Source organism: Salvelinus fontinalis, chromosome 22 (assembly GCF_029448725.1).
Source record: "Salvelinus fontinalis isolate EN_2023a chromosome 22, ASM2944872v1, whole genome shotgun sequence".
Taxonomy (NCBI): domain Eukaryota; kingdom Metazoa; phylum Chordata; class Actinopteri; order Salmoniformes; family Salmonidae; genus Salvelinus; species Salvelinus fontinalis.
This window is the reverse complement of record NC_074686.1, coordinates 30509143-30529261: the sequence shown is the minus strand read 5'-3', so window position 1 is coordinate 30529261 and position 20119 is coordinate 30509143. Positions and strand designations below refer to the sequence as shown.

The 20119-nt window shown below is 39.6% G+C and overlaps 1 pseudogene; it reads left to right on the top strand.

The window, feature by feature from the left end:
• The window catches only part of LOC129820191 (syndetin-like), a 331482-nt pseudogene that overhangs the window by 266624 nt on the left and 44739 nt on the right, over positions 1-20119 (top strand).

Genomic DNA, 20119 nt, shown 5'->3' with positions numbered 1-20119 from the left:
GCTGTGACGTAAGACTAAATAAGATCTGAGACTGAAGACGATCTGAGACTAAAGACTATCTGAGATTGTCTGAGACTGAAGACGATCTGAGACTAAAGACTATCTGAGATTGTCTGAGACTAAAGGCTATCTGAGACTAAGGGCTATCTGAGACTAAGGGCTATCTGAGACTAAAGGCTATCTGAGACTAAAGGCTATCTGAGACTAAAGGCTATCTGGGATAGTCTGAGACTAAAGACTATCTGAGACTAAAAGCTATCTCGAGACTAAAAGCTATCTGAGATAAAAGGCTATCTGAGACTAAAGACTATCTGAGAATAAAGGCTATCTGGGATTGTAGAGACTAAAGACTATCTTGAGACTAAAGACTATCTGAGATTAAAGGCTATCTGAGGCTGAAGGCTATTTGAGACTAAAGGATATCTATCTGAGATTGTCTGAAACTAAAGGCTATCTGAGACTAAAGACTATCTGAGATTGTCTGAGACTGAAGACGATCTGAGACTGAAGACTATTTGAAACTGAAGATGATCTGAGAATAAAGACTATCTGGGATTGTCTGAGACTAAAGACTATCTGAGACTAAAAGCTATCTCGAGACTAAAAGCTATCTCGAGACTAAAGGCTATCTGAGACTAAAGGCTATCTGAGACTAAAGACTATCTGAGACTAAAGACTATCTGGGATTGTCTGAGACTAAAGACTATCTGAGACTAAAAGCTATCTGAGACTAAAGGCTATCTGAGACTAAAGGCTATCTGAGACTAAAGGCTATCTGAGATTGTCTGAGACTAAAGGCTATCTTGAGACTAAAGACTATCTGAGATGAAAGGCTATCTGAGACTAAAGGCTATCTGAGACTAAAGGCTATCTGAGACTAAAGGCTATCTGAGGCTGAAGGCTATCTGAGACTAAAGGCGATCTGAGACTAAAGGCTATTCGAGACTAAAGGCTATCTATCTGAGATTGTCTGAAACTAAAGGCTATCTGAGACTAAATGCTATCTGAGACGATCTGAGACTGAAGACGATCTGAAACTGAAGACTATCTGAGATTGTCTGAGACTGAAGACGATCTGAGACTGAAGACAATTTGAAACTGAAGATGATCTGAGACTAAAGACTATCTGGGATTGTCTGAGACTAAAGACTATCTGAGACTAAAAGCTATCTTGAGACTAAAAGCTGTCTCGAGACTAAAGGCTATCTGAGACTAAAGGCTATCTGAGACAAAAGGCTATCTGAGACTAAAGGCTATCTGAAATTAAAGGCTATCTGAGATTGTCTGAGACTAAAGACTATCTGAGACTTAAAGATGTCTTGAGACTAAAGGCTATCTGAGACTAAAGGCTATCTGAGATGAAAGGCTACCTGAGACAAAAGGCTACCTGAGACGAAAGGCTATCTGAGACGAAAGGCTATCTGAGACTAAAGGCTACCTGAGACGAAAGGCTATCTGAGACTAAAGGCTATCTAAGACTAAAGGCTATCTTAGACTAAAGGCTATCTGAGATAGTCTGAGACTAAAGGCTATCTGAGACTAAAGGATATTTGAGACTAAAGGCTAACTATCTGAGATTGTCTGAGACTAAAGTCTATCTGAGACTAAATGTTATCTGAGACGATATGAGACTGAAGACGATCTGAGACTGAAGACTATCTGAGACTAAAGACTATCTGAGACTAAAGACGATTTGAAACTGAAGACGATCTGAGACTTAAAGACTATCTGAGATTGTCTGAGACTTATGGCTATCTGAGACTAAAAGCTATCTTGAGACTAAAAGCTATCTTGAGACTAAAGGCTATCAGAGACTAAAGGCTATCTGAGACTAAAAGCTAACTCGAGACTAAAAGCTATCTGAGACTAAAGGCAATCTGAGACTAAAGGCTATCTGAGACTGAAGGCTATCTGAGACTAAATGCTATCTGAGACTAAAGACTATCTGAGATTGTCTGAGACTAAAGGCTATGTGAGACTAAAGGCTATATATCTGAGATTGTCTGAGACTAAAGGCTATCTGAGACGAAAGGCTATCTGAGACTAAATGCTATCTGAGACTAAAGACTATCTGAGATTGTCTGAGACTAAAGGCTATGTGAGACTAAAGGCTATATATCTGAGATTGTCTGAGACTAAAGGCTATCTGAGACTAAAGGCTATCTGAAACTAACGGCTATCTGAGACTAAAGGCTATCTGAGACTCAAGACTATCTGAGACTAAAGGCTATCTGGAATTGTCTGAGACTAAAGACTATCTGAGACCAAAAGCTATCTTGAGACTAAAAGCTATCTTGAGACTTAAAGCTATCTCGAGACTAAAGGCTATCTGAGACTAAAGGCTATCTGAGACTAAAGGCTATCTGAGACTAAAGGCTATCTGAGATGAAAGGCTATCTGAGACGAAAGGCTATCTGAGACGAAAGGCTATCTGAGACAAAAGGCTATCTGAGACTAAAGCGTATCTGAGACTAAAGACTATCTGAGATTGTCTGAGACTAAAGACTCTCTGAGACTAAAGGCTATCTGAGACGAAAGGCTATCTGAGACGAAAGGCTATCTGAGACGAAAGGCTATCTGAGACTAAAAGCTATCTTGAGACAAAAGGCTATCTGAGACTAAAGGCTATCTGAGACTAAAGGCTATCTGAGACAAAAGGCTATCTGAGACTAAAGGCTATCTGAGACTAAAGACTATCTGAGACTAAAGACTATCTGAGACTAAAGGCTATCTGGGATTGTCTGAGACTAAAGGCTATCTGAGACAAAGGCTATCTGAGACTAAATGCTATCTGAGATTAAAGGCTATCTGAGACGAAAGGCTATCTGAGACTAAAGGCTATCTGAGACTAAATGCTATCTGAGACGATCTGAGACTGAAGACGATCTGAGACTGAAGACGATCTGAGACTGAATACTTTCTGAGACTGAAGACGTTCTGAGACTAAAGACTATCTGAGATTGTCTGAGACTAAAGGCTATCTGAGACTAAAGGCTATCTGAGACTAAAGACTATCTGAGACTAAAGGCTATCTGGAATTGTCTGAGACTAAAGACTATCTGAGATTAAAAGCTATCTTGAGACTTAAAGCTATCCTGAGACTAAAGGCTATCTGAGACGAAAGGCTATCTGAGACGAAAGGCTATCTGAGACAAAAAGCTCTCTGAGATTGTCTGAGACTAAAGACTATCTGAGATTGTCTCAGACTAAAGACTATCTGAGACTAAAGGCTATCTGAGACTAAAGGCTATCTGAGACGAAAGGCTATCTGAGATTAAAGGTTATCTGAGACTAATAACTATCTGAGATTGACTGAGACTAAAGGCTATCTGAGACTAAAGTCTATCTATCTGAGATTTTCTGAGACTAAAGGCTATCTGAGACTAAAGGCTATCTGAGACTAAAGGCTATCTGAGACTAAAGGCTATCTGAGACGAAAGGCTATCTGAGACGAAAGGCTTTCTGAGACTAAAGGCTATCTGAGATTGACTGAGACTAAAGACTATCTGAGACTAAAAGCTATCTTGAGACTAAAAGCTATCTCGAGCCTAAAGGCAATCTAAGACTAAAGGCTATCTGAGACTAAAGTCTATCTGAGATTGTCTGAGACTAAAGACTATCTGAGACTAAAAGCTATCTTGAGACTAAAAGCTATCTTGAGACTAAAGGCTATCTGAGACGAAAGGTTATCTGATACTAAAGACTATCTGAGATTGTCTGAGACTAAAGACTATCTGAGACTAAAAGATATCTTGAGACTAAAAGCTATCTCGAGCCTAAAGGCAATCTAAGACCAAAGGCTATCTGAGACTAAAGTCTATCTGAGATTGTCTGAGACTAAAGACTATCTGAGACTTAAAGCTATCTCGAGACTAAAGGCTATCTTGAGACTAAAGGCTATCTGAGACTAAAGGCTATCTGAGACAAAAGGCTATCTGAGACTAAAGGCTATCTGAGACTAAAGACTATCTGAGACTAAAGACTATCTGAGACTAAAGGCTATCTGGGATAGTCTGAGACTAAAGACTATCTGAGACTAAAAGCTAACTCGAGACTAAAAGCTATCTGAGACTGAATAATATCTGAGACTAAAGGCTATCTGAGACTGAAGGCTATCTGAGACTAAAGGCTATCTGGGATTGTCTGAGACGAAAGGCTATCTGAGACGAAAGGCTATCTGAGACTAAAGACTATCTGAGACTAAAGGCTATCTGAGATTGTCTGAGACTAAAGGCTATCTGAGACAAAAGACTATCTGAGATTGTCTGAGACTAAATTCTATGTGAGAATAAAGGCTATATATCTGAGATTGTCTGCTACTAAAGGCTATCTGAGACTAAATGCTATCTGAGACGATCTGAGACTGAAGACGATCTGAGACTAAAGACTATCTCGAGACTAAAAGCTATCTCGAGACTAAAAGCTATCTGAGATAAAAGGCTATCTGAGACTAAAGACTATCTGAGACTAAAGGCTATCTGGGATTGTAGAGACTAAAGACTATCTGAGAATAAAAGCTATCTTGAGACTAAAAGCTATCTTGAGACTAAAGGCTATCTGAGACTAAAGGCTATCTGAGACAAAAGGCTATCTGAGACTAAAGGCTCTCTGAGACTAAAGACTATCTGAGACTAGAGACTATCTGAGACTAAAGGCTATCTGGGATAGTCTGAGAGTAAAGACTATCTGAGACTAAAAGCTAACTCGAGACTAAAAGCTATCTGAGACTAAAGGCTATCTGAGACTAAAGGCTATCTGAGACTGAAGGCTATCTGAGACGAAAGGCTATCTGGGATTGTCTGAGACTAAAGGCTATCTGAGACGAAAGGCTATCTGAGACTAAATGCTATCTGAGATGAAAGGCTATCTGAGACGAAAGGCTATCTGAGACTAAAGACTATGTGAGATTGTCTGAGACTAAAGGCTATGTGAGACTAAAGGCTATATATCTGAGATTGTCTGAGACTAAAGGCTATCTGAGACTAAATTCTATCTGAGACGATCTGAGACTGAAGACGATCTGAGACTGAAGACGATCTGAGACTGAATACTTTCTGAGACTGAAGACGTTCTGAGACTAAAGGCTATCTGAGATTGTCTGAGACTAAAGGCTATCTGAGACTAAAGGCTATCTGAAACTAACGGCTATCTGAGACTAAAGGCTATCTGAGACTCAAGACTATCTGAGACTAAAGGCTATCTGGAATTGTCTGAGACTAAAGACTATCTGAGACTAAAAGCTATCTTGAGACTTAAAGCTATCTCGAGACTAAAGGCTATCTGAGACTAAAGGCTATCTGAGACTAAAGGCTATCTGAGACGAAAGGCTATCTGAGACGAAAGGCTATTTGAGACGAAAGGCTATCTGAGACTAAAGGCTATCTGAGACTAAAGGCTATCTGAGACGAAAGGCTATCTGAGACTAAAGGCTATCTGAGACGAAAGACTATCTGAGACTAAAGAATATCTGGGATAGTCTGAGACTAAAGACTATCTGAGACTTAAAGCTAACTCGAGACTAAAAGCTATCTGAGACTAAAGAATATCTGAGACTAAAGGCTATCTGAGACTGAAGGCTATCTGAGACTAAAGGCTATCTGGGATTGTCTGAAACAAAAGGCTATCTGAGACAAAAGGCTATCTAAGACTAAAAGGCTATCTGAGACTAAAGACTATTTGAGACTAAAGAATATCTGAGACTAAAGGCTATCTGGGATAGTCTGAGAGTAAAGACTATCTGAGACTAAAAGCTAACTCGAGACTAAAAGCTATCTGAGACTAAAGGCTATCTGAGACTAAAGGCTATCTGAGACTAAAGGATATCTGGGATTGTCTGAGACTAAAGGCTATCTGAGATGAAAGGCTATCTGAGACTAAATGCTATCTGAGATGAAAGGCTATCTGAGACAAAAGGCTATCTGAGACTAAAGACTATCTGAGACTAAAGACTATCTGAGATTGTCTGAGACTAAAGACTCTCTGAGACTAAAGGCTATCTGAGACGAAAGGCTATCTGAGACGAAAGGCTATCTGAGACGAAAGGCTATCTGAGACTAAAAGCTATCTTGAGACTAAAGGCTATCTGAGACTAAAGGCTATCTGAGACTAAAGGCTATCTGAGACTAAAGGCTATCTGAGACTAAAGGCTATCTGAGACTAAAGACTATCTGAGACTAAAGACTATCTGAGACTAAAGGCTATCTGGGATAGTCTGAGACTAAAGACTATCTGAGACTAAAAGCTAACTCAAGACTAAAAGCTATCTGAGACTAAAGAATATCTGAGACTAAAGGCTATCTGAGACTGAAGGCTATCTGAGACTAAAGGCTATCTGGGATTGTCTGAGACTAAAGGCTATCTGAGACGAAAAGCTATCTGAGACTAAATGCTATCTGAGATTAAAGGCTATCTGAGACGAAAGGCTATCTGAGACGAAAGGCTATCTGAGACTAAAGACTATCTGAGACTAAAGGCTATCTGAGATTGTCTGAGACTAAAGGCTATGTGAGACTAAATGTTATCTGAGACGATCTGAGACTGAAGACGATCTGAGACTGAAGACTATCTGAGACTAAAGACGATTTGAAACTGAAGACGATCTGAGACTTAAAGACTATCTGAGATTGTCTGAGACTTATGGCTATCTGAGACTAAAAGCTATCTTGAGACTAAAAGCTATCTTGAGACTAAAGGCTATCTGAGACTAAAGGCTATCTGAGACAAAAGGCTATCTGAGACAAAAGGCTATCTGAGCCTAAAGGCTATCTGAGACTAAAGACTATGTGAGACTAAAGGCTATCTGGGATAGTCTGAGAGTAAAGACTATCTGAGACTAAAAGCTAACTCGAGACTAAAAGCTATCTGAGACTAAAGGCTATCTGAGACTAAAGGCTATCTGAGACTGAAGGCTATCTGAGACTAAAGGCTATCTGAGATTGTCTGAGACTAAAGTCTATCTGAGACTAAATGTTATCTGAGACGATCTGAGACTGAAGACGATCTGAGACTGAAGACTATCTGAGACTAAAGACGATTTGAAACTGAAGACGATCTGAGACTTAAAGACTATCTGAGATTGTCTGAGACTTATGGCTATCTGAGACTAAAAGCTATCTTGAGACTAAAAGCTATCTTGAGACTAAAGGCTATCTGAGACTAAAGGCTATCTGAGACAAAAGGCTATCTGAGACAAAAGGCTATCTGAGACTAAAGGCTATCTGAGACTAAAGACTATCTGAGACTAAAGGCTATCTGGGATAGTCTGAGAGTAAAGACTATCTGAGACTAAAAGCTAACTCGAGACTAAAAGCTATCTGAGACTAAAGGCTATCTGAGACTAAAGGCTATCTGAGACTGAAGGCTATCTGAGACTAAAGGCTATCTGGGATTGTCTGAGACTAAAGGCTATCTGAGACGAAAGGCTATCTGAGACTAAATGCTATCTGAGACTAAAGACTATCTGAGATTGTCTGAGACTAAAGGCTATGTGAGACTAAAGGCTATATATCTGAGATTGTCTGAGACTAAAGGCTATCTGAGACTAAAGGCTATCTGAAACTAACGGCTATCTGAGACTAAAGGCTATCTGAGACTCAAGACTATCTGAGACTAAAGGCTATCTGGAATTGTCTGAGACTAAAGACTATCTGAGACTAAAAGCTATCTTGAGACTAAAAGCTATCTTGAGACTTAAAGCTATCTCGAGACTAAAGGCTATCTGAGACTAAAGGGTATCTGAGACTAAAGGCTATCTGAGACTAAAGGCTATCTGAGATGAAAGGCTATCTGAGACGAAAGGCTATCTGAGACGAAAAGCTATCTGAGACAAAAGGCTATCTGAGACTAAAGCGTATCTGAGACTAAAGACTATCTGAGATTGTCTGAGACTAAAGACTCTCTGAGACGAAAGGCTATCTGAGACGAAAGGCTATCTGAGACGAAAGGCTATCTGAGACGAAAGGCTATCTGAGACTAAAAGCTATCTTGAGACAAAAGGCTATATGAGACTAAAGGCTATCTGAGACTAAAGGCTATCTGAGACTAAAGGCTATCTGAGACAAAAGGCTATCTGAGACTAAAGGCTATCTGAGACTAAAGACTATCTGAGACTAAAGACTATCTGAGACTAAAGGCTATCTGGGATAGTCTGAGACTAAAGACTATCTGAGACTAAAAGCTAACTCGAGACTAAAAGCTATCTGAGACTAAAGAATATCTGAGACTAAAGGCTATCTGAGACTGAAGGCTATCTGAGACTAAAGGCTATCTGGGATTGTCTGAGACTAAAGACTATTTGAGACGAAGGCTATCTGAGACTAAATGCTATCTGAGATTAAAGGCTATCTGAGACGAAAGGCTATCTGAGACTAAAGGCTATCTGAGACTAAATGCTATCTGAGACGATCTGAGACTGAAGACGATCTGAGACTGAAGACGATCTGAGACTGAATACTTTCTGAGACTGAGGACGTTCTGAGACTAAAGACTATCTGAGATTGTCTGAGACTAAAGGCTATCTGAGACGAAAGGTTATCTGATACTAAAGACTATCTGAGATTGTCTGAGACTAAAGACTATCTGAGACTAAAAGCTATCTTGAGACTAAAAGCTATCTCGAGCCTAAAGGCAATCTAAGACTAAAGGCTATCTGAGACTAAAGTCTATCTGAGATTGTCTGAGACTAAAGACTATCTGAGACTTAAAGCTATCTCGAGACTAAAGGCTATCTTGAGACTAAAGGCTATCTGAGACTAAAGGCTATCTGAGACAAAAGGCTATCTGAGACTAAAGGCTATCTGAGACTAAAGACTATCTGAGACTAAAGGCTATCTGGGATAGTCTGAGACTAAAGACTATCTGAGACTAAAAGCTAACTCGAGACTAAAAGCTATCTGAGACTAAAGAATATCTGAGACTAAAGGCTATCTGAGACTGAAGGCTATCTGAGATTAAAGGCTATCTGGGATTGTCTGAGACTAAAGGCTATCTGAGACGAAAGAATATCTGAGACTAAATGCTATCTGAGATTAAAGGCTATCTGAGACGAAAGGCTATCTGAGACGAAAGGCTATCTGAGACTAAAGACTATCTGAGACTAAAGGCTATCTGAGACTAGAGACTATCTGAGACTAAAGGCTATCTGGGATAGTCTGAGAGTAAATACTATGTGAGACTAAAGGCTATATATCTGAGATTGTCTGAGACTAAAGGCTATCTGAGACAAAAGACTATCTGAGATTGTCTGAGACTAAATTCTATGTGAGACTAAAGGCTATCTGAGACTAAATGCTATCTGAGACGATCTGAGACTGAAGACGATCTGAGACTAAAGACTATCTCGAGACTAAAAGCTATCTGAGATAAAAGGCTATCTGAGACTAAAGACTATCTGAGACTAAAGGCTATCTGGGATTGTAGAGACTAAAGACTATCTGAGAATAAAAGCTATCTTGAGACTAAAGACTATCTGAGACAAAAGGCTATCTGAGACTAAAGGCTCTCTGAGACTAAAGACTATCTGAGACTAGAGACTATCTGAGACTAAAGGCTATGTGGGATAGTCTGAGAGTAAATACTATCTGAGACTAAAAGCTAACTCGATACTAAAAGCTATCTGAGACTAAAGGCTATCTGAGACTAAAGGCTATCTGAGACTGAAGGCTATCTGAGACTAAAGGCTATCTGGGATTGTCTGAGACTAAAGGCAATCTGAGACGAAAGGCTATCTGAGACTAAATGCTATCTGAGATGAAAGGCTATCTGAGGCGAAAGGTTATCTGAGACGAAAGGCTATCTGAGACTAAAGACTATCTGAGATTGTCTGAGACTAAAGGCTATGTGAGACTAAAGGCTATATATCTGAGATTGTCTGAGACTAAAGGCTATCTGAGACTAAATTCTATCTGAGACGATCTGAGACTGAAGACGATCTGAGACTGAAGACGATCTGAGACTGAATACTTTCTGAGACTGAAGACGTTCTGAGACTAAAGACTATCTGAGATTGTCTGAGACTAAAGGCTATCTGAGACTAAAGGCTATCTGAAACTAACGGCTTTCTGAGACTAAAGGCTATCTGAGACTCAAGACTATCTGAGACTAAAGGCTATCTGGAATTGTCTGAGACTAAAGACTATCTGAGACTAAAAGCTATCTTGAGACTTAAAGCTATCTCGAGACTAAAGGCTATCTGAGACTAAAGGCTATCTGAGACTAAAGGCTATCTGAGACTAAAGGCTATCTGAGACTAAAAGCTAACTGTAGACTAAAAGCTATCTGAGACTAAAGGCTATCTGAGACTAAAGGCTATCTGAGACTGAAGGCTATCTGAGACTAAAGGCTATCTGGGATTGTCTGAGACTAAAGGCTATCTGAGACGAAAGGCTATCTGAGACTAAATGCTATCTGAGATGAAAGGCTATCTGAGACGAAAGGTTATCTGAGACGAAAGGCTATCTGAGACTAAAGACTATCTGAGATTGTCTGAGACTAAAGGCTATGTGAGACTAAAGGCTATATATCTGAGATTGTCTGAGACTAAAGGCTATCTGAGACTAAATGCTATCTGAGACGATCTGAGACTGAAGACGATCTGAGACTGAAGACGATCTGAGACTGAATACTTTCTGAGACTGAAGACGTTCTGAGACTAAAGACTATCTTAGATTGTCTGAGACTAAAGGCTATCTGAGACTAAAGGCTATCTGAAACTAAAGGATATCTGAGACTAAAGGCTATCTGAGACTAAAGACAATCTGAGACTAAAGGCTATCTGAGACGAAAGGCTATCTGAGACTAAAGACTATCTGAGACTAAAGGCATTCTGGAATTGTCTGAGACTAAAGACTATCTGAGACTAAAAGCTATCTTGAGACTTAAAGCTATCCTGAGACTAAAGGCTATCTGAGACGAAAGGCTATCTGAGACAAAAGGCTATCTGAGACGAAAGGCTATCTGAGACAAAAGGCTATCTGAGACTAAAGACTATCTGAGACTAAAGACTATCTGAGATTGTCTGAGACTAAAGACTATCTGAGACTAAAGGCTATCTGAGACTAAAGGCTATCTGAGACGAAAGGCTATCTGAGATGAAAGGTTATCTGAGACTAATAACTATCTGAGATTGACTGAGACTAAAGCCTATCTGAGACTAAAGTCTATCTATCTGAGATTTTCTGAGACTAAAGGCTATCTGAGACTAAAGGCTATCTGAGACTAAAGGCTATCTGAGACGAAAGGCTATCTGAGACGAAAGGTTATCTGAGACTAAAGACTATATGAGATTGACTGAGACTAAAGGCTATCTGAGATTGACTGAGACTAAAGGCTATCTGAGACTAAAGGCTATCTGAGACGAAAGGCTATCTGAGACGAAAGGCTATCTGAGACTAAAAGCTATCTTGAGACTAAACGCTTTCTGAGACTAAAGGCTATCTGAGACTAAAGGCTATCTGAGACTAAAGGCTATCTGAGACTAAAGGCTGTCTGAGACAAAAGGCTATCTGAGACTAAAGGCTATCTGAGACTAAAGACTATCTGAGACTAAAGACTATCTGATACTAAAGGCTATCTGGGATAGTCTGAGACTAAAGACTATCTGAGACTAAAAGCTAACTCGAGACTAAAAGCTATCTGAGACTAAAGAATATCTGAGACAAAAGGCTATCTGAGACTGAAGGCTATCTGAGACTAAAGGCTATCTGGGATTGTCTGAGACTAAAGGCTATCTGAGACGAAAGGCTATCTGAGATTAAATGCTATCTGAGATTAAAGGCTATCTGAGACGAAAGGCTATCTGAGACGAAAGACTATCTGAGACTAAAGACTATCTGAGACTAAAGGCTATCTGAGATTGTCTGAGACTAAAGGCTATGTGAGACTAAAGGCTATATATCTGAGATTGTCTGAGACTAAAGGCTATCTGAGACTAAAGACTATCTGAGATTGTCTGAGACTAAAGGCTATGTGAGACTAAAGGCTATATATCTGAGATTGTCTGAGACTAAAGCCTATCTGAGACTAAATACTTTCTGAGACGATCTGAGACTGAAGACGATCTGAGACTAAAGACTATCTGAGACTAAAAGCTATCTTGAGACTAAAAGCTATCTGAGATAAAAGGCCATCTGAGACTAAAGACTATCTGAGACTAAAGACTATCTGGGATTGTAGAGACTAAAGACTATCTGAGAATAAAAGCTATCTTGAGACTAAAAGCTATCTTGAGACTAAAGACTATCTGAGACTAAAGACTATCTGAGACTAAAGGCTATCTGGGATAGTCTGAGAGTAAAGACTATCTGAGACTAAGAGCTAACTCGAGACTAAAAGCTATCTTGAGACTAAAGGCTATCTGAGACTAAAGTCTATCTGAGACTGAAGGCTATCTGAGACTAAAGGCTATCTGGGATTGTCTGAGACTAAAGGCTATCTGAGACGAAAGGCTATCTGAGACTAAATGCTATCTGAGATGAAAGGCTATCTGAGACGAAAGGTTATCTGAGACGAAAGGCTATCTGAGACTAAAGACTATCTGAGATTGTCTGAGACTAAAGGCTATGTGAGACTAAATGCTATCTGAGACGATCTGAGACTGAAGACGATCTGAGACTGAAGACGATCTGAGACTGAATACTTTCTGAGACTGAAGACGTTCTGAGACTGAAGACTATCTGAGATTGTCTGAGACTAAAGGCTATCTGAGACTAAAGGCTATCTGAAACTAAAGGCTATCTGAGACTAAAGAATATCTGAGACTAAAGACTATCTGAGACTATAGGCTATCTGAGACGAAAGGCTATCTGAGACTAAAGACTATGTGAGATTGTCTGAGACTAAAGGCTATGTTAGACTAAAGGCTATATATCTGAGATTGTCTGAGACTAAAGGCTATCTGAGACTAAATGCTATCTGAGACGATCTGAGACTGAAGACAATCTGAGACTGAAGACGATCTGAGACTGAATACTTTCTGAGACTGAAGACGCTCTGAGACTAAAGACTATCTGAGATTGTCTGAGACTAAAAGCTATCTGAGACTAAAGGCTATCTGAAACTAAAGGCTATCTGAGACTAAAGGCTATCTGAGACTAAAGACTATCTGAGACTAAAGGCATTCTGGAATTGTCTGAGACTAAAGACTATCTGAGACTAAAAGCTATCTTGAGACTTAAAGCTATCCTGAGACTAAATGCTATCTGAGACGAAAGGCTATCTGAGACAAAAGGCTATCTGAGACGAAAGGCTATCTGAGACAAAAGGCTATCTGAGACTAAAGACTATCTGAGACTAAAGACTATCTGAGATTGTCTGAGACTAAAGACTATCTGAGACTAAAGGCTATCTGAGACTAAAGGCTATCTGAGACGAAAGGCTATCTGAGATGAAAGGTTTTCTGAGACTAATAACTATCTGAGATTGACTGAGACTAAAGGCTATCTATCTGAGATTTTCTGAGACTAAAGGCTATCTGAGACGAAAGGCTATCTGAGACGAAACGTTATCTGAGACTAAAGACTATATGAGATTGACTGAGACTAAAGGCTATCTGAGATTGACTGAGACTAAAGGCTATCTGAGACTAAAGTCTATCTATCTGAGATTTTCTGAGACTAAAGGCTATCTGAGACGAAAGGCTATCTGAGAGGAAAGGCTATCTGAGACGAAAGGCTATCTGAGACGAAAGGCTATCTGAGACGAAAGGCTATCTGAGACTAAAAGCTATCTTGAGACTAAAGGCTTTCTGAGACTAAAGGCTATCTGAGATTGTCTGAGACTAAAGGCTATGTGAGACTAAAGGCTATATATCTGAGATTGTCTGAGACTAAAGGCTATCTGAGACTAAAGACTATCTGAGACTAAAGGCTATCTGAGACGAAAGGCTATCTGAGATGAAAGGTTATCTGAGACTAATAACTATCTGAGATTGACTGAGACTAAAGGCTATCTATCTGAGATTTTCTGAGACTAAAGGATATCTGAGACTAAAGGCTATCTGAGACGAAAGGCTATCTGAGACGAAAGGTTATCTGAGACTAAAGACTATATGAGATTGACTGAGACTAAAGGCTATCTGAGATTGACTGAGACTAAAGGCTATCTGAGACTAAAGTCTATCTATCTGAGATTTTCTGAGACTAAAGGCTATCTGAGACGAAAGGCTATCTGAGACGAAAGGCTATCTGGGATAGTCTGAGAGTAAAGACTATCTGAGACTAAAAGCTAACTCGAGACTAAAAGCTATCTTGAGACTAAAGGCTATCTGAGACTAAAGTCTATCTGAGACTGAAGGCTATCTGAGATGAAAGGCTATCTGAGACGAAAGGTTATCTGAGACGAAAGGCTATCTGAGACTAAAGACTATCTGAGATTGTCTGAGACTAAAGGCTATGTGAGACTAAAGGCTAAATATCTGAGATTGTCTGAGACTAAAGGCTATCTGAGACTAAATGCTATCTGAGACGATCTGAGACTGAAGACGATCTGAGACTGAAGACGATCTGAGACTGAATACTTTCTGAGACTGAAGACGTTCTGAGACTGAAGACTATCTGAGATTGTCTGAGACTAAAGGCTATCTGAGACTAAAGGCTATCTGAAACTAAAGGCTATCTGAGACTAAAGAATATCTGAGACTAAAGACTATCTGAGACTATAGGCTATCTGAGACGAAAGGCTATCTGAGACTAAAGACTATGTGAGATTGTCTGAGACTAAAGGCTATGTTAGACTAAAGGCTATATATCTGAGATTGTCTGAGACTAAAGGCTATCTGAGACTAAATGCTATCTGAGACGATCTGAGACTGAAGACAATCTGAGACTGAAGACGATCTGAGACTGAATGCTTTCTGAGACTGAAGACGCTCTGAGACTAAAGACTATCTGAGATTGTCTGAGACTAAAAGCTATCTGAGACTAAAGGCTATCTGAAACTAAAGGCTATCTGAGACTAAAGGCTATCTGAGACTAAAGACTATCTGAGACTAAAGGCATTCTGGAATTGTCTGAGACTAAAGACTATCTGAGACTAAAAGCTATCTTGAGACTTAAAGCTATCCTGAGACTAAATGCTATCTGAGACGAAAGGCTATCTGAGACAAAAGGCTATCTGAGATGAAAGGCTATCTGAGACAAAAGGCTATCTGAGACTAAAGGCTATCTGAGACTAAAGGCTATCTGAGACTAAAGGCTATCTGAGACTAAAGGCTATCTGAGACGAAAGGCTATCTGAGATGAAAGGTTTTCTGAGACTAATAACTATCTGAGATTGACTGAGACTAAAGGCTATCTATCTGAGATTTTCTGAGACTAAAGGCTATCTGAGACGAAAGGCTATCTGAGACGAAACGTTATCTGAGACTAAAGACTATATGAGATTGACTGAGACTAAAGGCTATCTGAGACTAAAGTCTATCTATCTGAGATTTTCTGAGACTAAAGGCTATCTGAGACGAAAGGCTATCTGAGAGGAAAGGCTATCTGAGACGAAAGGCTATCTGAGACGAAAGGCTATCTGAGACGAAAGGCTATCTGAGACTAAAAGCTATCTTGAGACTAAAGACTTTCTGAGACTAAAGGCTATCTGAGATTGTCTGAGACTAAAGGCTATGTGAGACTAAAGGCTATATATCTGAGATTGTCTGAGACTAAAGGCTATCTGAGACTAAAGACTATCTGAGACTAAAGGCTATCTGAGACGAAAGGCTATCTGAGATGAAAGGTTATCTGAGACTAAAACTATCTGAGATTGACTGAGACTAAAGGCTATCTATCTGAGATTTTCTGAGACTAAAGGATATCTGAGACTAAAGGCTATCTGAGACGAAAGGCTATCTGAGACGAAAGGTTATCTGAGACTAAAGACTATATGAGATTGACTGAGACTAAAGGCTATCTGAGATTGACTGAGACTAAAGGCTATCTGAGACTAAAGTCTATCTATCTGAGATTTTCTGAGACTAAAGGCTATCTGAGACGAAAGGCTATCTGAGACGAAAGGCTATCTGAGACTAAAGGCTTTCTGAGACTAAAGGCTATCTGAGATTGTCTGAGACTAAAGGCTATGTGAGACTAAAGGCTATATATCTGAGATTGTCTGAGACTAAAGGCTATCTGAGACTAAAGACTATCTGAGATTGTCTGAGACTAAAGGCTATGTGAGACTAAAGGCTATATATCTGAGATTGTCTGAGACTAAAGGCTATCTGAGACTAAATGCTATCTGAGACGATCTGAGACTGAAGACGATCTGAGACTAAAGACTATCTGAGATTGTCTGAGACTAAAGGCTATCGATCTGAGATTTTCTGAGACTAAAGGCTATCTGAGACGAAAGGCTATCTGAGACGAAAGGCTATCTGAGACGAAAGGCTATCTGAGATGAAAGGTTATCTGAGACTAATAACTATCTGAGATTGACTGAGACTAAAGTCTATCTATCTGAGATTTTCTGAGACTAAAGGCTATCTGAGACGAAAGGTTATCTGAGACTAAAGACTATATGAGATTGACTGAGACTAAAGGCTATCTGAGATTGACTGAGACTAAAGGCTATCTGAGATTGACTGAGACTAAAGGCTATCTGAGACTAAAGTCTATCTATCTGAGATTTTCTGAGACTAAAGGCTATCTGAGACGAAAGGCTATCTGAGAGGAAAGGCTATCTGAGACGAAAGGCTATCTGAGACGAAAGGCTATCTGAGACGAAAGGTTATCTGAGACTAAAGACTATATGAGATTGACTGAGACTAAAGGCTATCTGAGATTGACTGAGACTAAAGGCTATCTGAGACTAAAGTCTATCTATCTGAGACTTTCTGAGACGAAAGGCTATCTGAGACGAAAGGCTATCTGAGAGGAAAGGCTATCTGAGACGAAAGGCTATCTGAGACGAAAGGCTATCTGAGACGAAAGGCTATCTGAGACTAAAAGCTATCTTGACACTAAAGGCTTTCTGAGACTAAAGGCTATCTGAGACTAAATGCTATCTGAGACTAAAGGCTATCTGAGACTAAAGGCTATCTGAGACAAAAGGCTATCTGAGACTAAAGGCTATCTGAGACTAAAGACTATATGAGACTAAAGACTATCTGAGACTAAAGGCTATCTGGGATAGTCTGAGACTAAAGACTATCTGAGACTAAAAGCTAACTCGAGACTAAAAGCTATCTGAGACTAAAGAATATCTGAGACTAAAGGCTATCTGAGACTGAAGGCTATCTGAGACTAAATGCTATCTGGGATTGTCTGAGACTAAAGGCTATCTGAGACGAAAGGCTATCTGAGACTAAATGCTATCTGAGATTAAAGGCTATCTGAGACAAAAGGCTATCTGAGACGAAAGGCTATCTGAGACTAAAGACTATCTGAGACTAAAGGCTATCTGAGATTGTCTGAGACTAAAGGCTATGTGAGACTAAAGGCTATATATCTGAGATTGTCTGAGACTAAAGGCTATCTGAGACTAAAGACTATCTGAGATTGTCTGAGACTAAAGGCTATGTGAGACTAAAGGCTATATATCTGAGATTGTCTGAGACAAAAGGCTATGTGAGACTAAAGGCTATATATCTGAGATTGTCTGAGACTAAAGGCTATCTGAGACTAAAGACTATCTGAGACTAAAGGCTATCTGAGACGAAAGGCTATCTGAGATGAAAGGTTATCTGAGACTAATAACTATCTGAGATTGACTGAGACTAAAGGCTATCTATCTGAGATTTTCTGAGACTAAAGGATATCTGAGACTAAAGGCTATCTGAGACGAAAGGCTATCTGAGACGAAAGGTTATCTGAGACTAAAGACTATATGAGATTGACTGAGACTAAAGGCTATCTGAGATTGACTGAGACTAAAGGCTATCTGAGACTAAAGTCTATCTATCTGAGATTTTCTGAGACTAAAGGCTATCTGAGACTAAAGGCTTTCTGAGACTAAAGGCTATCTGAGATTGTCTGAGACTAAAGGCTATGTGAGACTAAAGGCTATATATCTGAGATTGTCTGAGACTAAAGGCTATCTGAGACTAAAGACTATCTGAGATTGTCTGAGACTAAAGGCTATGTGAGACTAAAGGCTATATATCTGAGATTGTCTGAGACTAAAGGCTATCTGAGACTAAATGCTATCTGAGACGATCTGAGACTGAAGACGATCTGAGACTAAAGACTATCTGAGATTGTCTGAGACTAAAGGCTATCGATCTGAGATTTTCTGAGACTAAAGGCTATCTGAGACTAAAGGCTATCTGAGACGAAAGGCTATCTGAGACGAAAGGCTATCTGAGATGAAAGGTTATCTGAGACTATTAACTATCTGAGATTGACTGAGACTAAAGTCTATCTATCTGAGATTTTCTGAGACTAAAGGCTATCTGAGACGAAAGGTTATCTGAGACTAAAGACTATATGAGATTGACTGAGACTAAAGGCTATCTGAGATTGACTGAGACTAAAGGCTATCTGAGATTGACTGAGACTAAAGGCTATCTGAGACTAAAGTCTATGTATCTGAGATTTTCTGAGACTAAAGGCTATCTGAGACGAAAGGCTATCTGAGAGGAAAGGCTATCTGAGACGAAAGGCTATCTGAGACGAAAGGCTATCTGAGACGAAAGGTTATCTGAGACTAAAGACTATATGAGATTGACTGAGACTAAAGGCTATCTGAGATTGACTGAGACTAAAGGCTATCTGAGACTAAAGTCTATCTATCTGAGATTTTCTGAGACGAAAGGCTATCTGAGACGAAAGGCTATCTGAGAGGAAAGGCTATCTGAGACGAAAGGCTATCTGAGACGAAAGGCTATCTGAGACGAAAGGCTATCTGAGACTAAAGGCTTTCTGAGACTAAAGGCTATCTGAGACTAAAGGCTATCTGAGACTAAAGGCTATCTGAGACTAAAGGCTATCTGAGACAAAAGGCTATCTGAGACTAAAGGCTATCTGAGACTAAAGACTATCTGAGACTAAAGACTATCTGAGACAAAAGGCTATCTGGGATAGTCTGAGACTAAAGACTATCTGAGACTAAAAGCTAACTCGAGACTAAAAGCTATCTGAGACTAAAGAATATCTGAGACTAAAGGCTATCTGAGACTGAAGGCTATCTGAGACTAAATGCTATCTGGGATTGTCTGAGACTAAAGGCTATCTGAGACGAAAGGCTATCTGAGACTAAATGCTATCTGAGATTAAAGGCTATCTGAGACTAAAGGCTATCTGAGACGAAAGGCTATCTGAGACTAAAGACTATCTGAGACTAAAGGCTATCTGAGATTGTCTGAGACTAAAGGCTATGTGAGACTAAAGGCTATATATCTGAGATTGTCTGAGACTAAAGGCTATCTGAGACTAAAGACTATCTGAGATTGTCTGAGACTAAAGGCTATGTGAGACTAAAGGCTATATATCTGAGATTGTCTGAGACTAAAGGCTATGTGAGACTAAAGGCTATATATCTGAGATTGTCTGAGACTAAAGGCTATCTGAGACTAAAGACTATCTGAGACTAAAGGCTATCTGAGACGAAAGGCTATCTGAGATGAAAGGTTATCTGAGACTAATAACTATCTGAGATTGACTGAGACTAAAGGCTATCTATCTGAGATTTTCTGAGACTAAAGGATATCTGAGACTAAAGGCTATCTGAGACGAAAGGCTATCTGAGACGAAAGGTTATCTGAGACTAAAGACTATATGAGATTGACTGAGACTAAAGGCTATCTGAGATTGACTGAGACTAAAGGCTATCTGAGACTAAAGTCTATCTATCTGAGATTTTCTGAGACTAAAGGCTATCTGAGACGAAAGGCTATCTGAGACGAAAGGCTATCTGAGACTAAAGGCTTTCTGAGACTAAAGGCTATCTGAGATTGTCTGAGACTAAAGGCTATGTGAGACTAAAGGCTATATATCTGAGATTGTCTGAGACTAAAGGCTATCTGAGACTAAAGACTATCTGAGATTGTCTGAGACTAAAGGCTATGTGAGACTAAAGGCTATATATCTGAGATTGTCTGAGACTAAAGGCTATCTGAGACTAAATGCTATCTGAGACGATCTGAGACTGAAGACGATCTGAGACTAAAGACTATCTGAGATTGTCTGAGACTAAAGGC